This window comes from Myotis davidii, unplaced genomic scaffold (assembly GCF_000327345.1).
Source record: "Myotis davidii unplaced genomic scaffold, ASM32734v1 scaffold452, whole genome shotgun sequence".
Taxonomy (NCBI): domain Eukaryota; kingdom Metazoa; phylum Chordata; class Mammalia; order Chiroptera; family Vespertilionidae; genus Myotis; species Myotis davidii.
The window spans coordinates 947,637-950,110 of record NW_006284245.1 but is presented as its reverse complement, the minus strand read 5'-3'; the positions used below and the strand labels follow the sequence as shown (position 1 = coordinate 950,110).

Genomic DNA, 2,474 nt, shown 5'->3' with positions numbered 1-2,474 from the left:
CAGAGGCTGGAAGGTTTGTTGGTAGGGAAATGATCAAAGGGGGAAAGTGTTAGAAGAGGAGGTTAGAAAGGTAGGTGCATTGGTCAAGAGATAGCTTTAGGCATTTGGACATGCTAAGCTTGTAATGCTTGTCAGTCTTAGTAGAGATGTGAACAGACAACTGATATACCAGTCTGAAATTCAGGAGAGAGGGATGGCATGGCTGTAGATGAACTGTGTGAGTCATCATCATGGTATTTATAATCTTTAAACCAGACCAAGTCACTTTGGAAGTAAGTGGAGGCAGAGAATAGATGATGTTGGAGCACTGAGTCGTGGGGGGCTCCAGTGTCCAGAGGATCTGACCAAGGGTGTATGAAGAAGTAAATGGGGAGATGAGAAGAATTGTGTCAGAAGCCAAGTGGAAAGGTGTTAGGAGAAAAGGGAGGGAGTCATTGTTAGTCCTATGCTTCCCGCAGATTAAGATGAAAACTGATCATTTAGTGTAGGATTTGAAACCATAGAGATAATCTTGAAAAGAGTAGTGTCTGTGCAGTGGAGAGGACCAAAATAGGGAAATGAGAGGAAAGGAAGTGAAAACATTAGATAGAGCTACCCTTTTTGAATAGTTTTACTCTTTTAAAGAGCGGCCGAGCAATGGAACAGTAATGAGAATGGGATATGGGGACAAAGAAAGGAGTTTTTTCCATTGAAATGGGAGGTATAACGTCTTTGCATGCTGATGGGAACGTCTGGTAGAGAGCAAATAATTGATGGTGCAGGAAGTCAGAGACACAAGAGAAGAGAAATCCTAGGTTAGGCAAGAGGGGAGGGACCTGTGCAAAGTAGAGGGTTTACCCTTAGGTCAGGGAGGAGGGAAGGCAGAGCGTACACCCAGGTAGACATGAAGTTTGGCGCTAGTGGAGATTCTATTCTGATCCCACCTCTATTCTCAGTGAAATAAGAAGCAGCTGAGAACATACAGAGAGGAAGAGGTGTTGGCAATGTAAGGAAGAAGTCATGAAATTGTTGCCTAGGACGGAGAGAACGAAAATTGACTTGGTTTTCTAGTAAGCACTAAGAGTTGACATAGGGTTAATGATTATGAGGCCAATTAGCAGGTGGCTCATTTTCCCCTCAGTTAGTTTGGCTACTTGGCACAGGTGCTGACTTGGCATAAAGTTCTAGTTCACTAGGGTTGGCATTTCGCACGGCCAATACAGCTGAGTGTGAGGCCAAGGGACCTCACAGAATCTATACAAAGGGGTGACTCTAATCACGGACCATGGATTTGGATCAGGGTAAGCAGGGAACTGAGGAATTAGACCTTGAGCACTGCGTTTGGTTTTAACTGTATGTTGGATCCCATTTATGAGAAAGCCTGACTCACTATGGTATGTTAGGAGCAAGCACACTAAGAAGCCCCGTAGCTCACTCTGTTACACGGGAGTCCTGCATGTGTCTTTCAGCTGAATTCCTACCTGCAGTTCTTGACTCTCAAGTCAATAACATCATCTGAAGTGAGGGAGGCATTTTTGATAGCCTTTCAGAAATGTATTTTACAAAACTACCTTTTAATTTTAAAGTTGTTAGAATAATAAGTATAACAAACAGAGCTTGCAGTATGTTTTCTAGTGCTTTGCTTATCTCTAGAGACATTGCCGGACTGTTACAGCTGTCTGTCTTTCAGGTGGACTTCCTCGGCATTGAAAATGGGAAAAGCTTCCAGACGAAGCCAGGGCTGCGAGGGAAGTCCGGGTCCGGGTGCCTGCCAGCGGCCGGAGGGAAGCCCAGGTCCGGGTACCAGAGGGAAGCCGGTGCCGGCAACCGGGATGGGAAAGCTGACAGTCATGCCTGCAGGGTTGATATTTGCATCTATAAGGTGCATGCAGCCAAAGCAGAGGGATCCAACAAGCAGCTAATGAAATCAGAGCAGCTCCCCATACAGACTTCACCACCGCTTTTTTATGGGTTGGCTCAGCGAGATAGACCACCGACTCAGAATTAAAATTTTAAGAGCCTTTATTAAGCTGATCGGCTGACTGCCAGCCGTGTCCTTCCCATAAGAGCCCATAGCTTGCAGTGCAGACCAAGAGTACAGCAAGACCTTTTATCTGCAACACTACAAAGTCTTTTTTAAAAAAAACAAAAACAAACTGCAAAGCGGTTCATTAGCCGTTCCTGGTACTGGCAGGGTAAAAAGTTTACATAAAATTTACGAGCAGGGTCACACCTGCCTGGGTTCAATCATAACACATTGCTTTTCTAGCGAGATAATTAGCAATTTTTCTCTCCCATGGTCCCTGCCCCTCAGCCTACTCAGTAATTCTTCTTTGTCAGGCCCCTGCCCCTAGCACATTCCCTACTGGTCTTATGCCCGAATCAAATCTTTGATTCAGCGTCCTCCTCTAAGATTCTGGAGTTACATTTTATTCACCGTGGCGGGCCCAGGGAAATGAATTTAAATTCTATGAAAAGCCACAAGCAGAACCTCC

The 2,474-nt window shown here is 45.1% G+C and overlaps 1 pseudogene; it reads left to right on the top strand.

The window, feature by feature from the left end:
• The first annotated feature begins 1,264 nt into the window (after positions 1-1,264).
• The window catches only part of LOC102775088, a 9,474-nt pseudogene continuing 8,264 nt past the window's right edge, over positions 1,265-2,474 (top strand).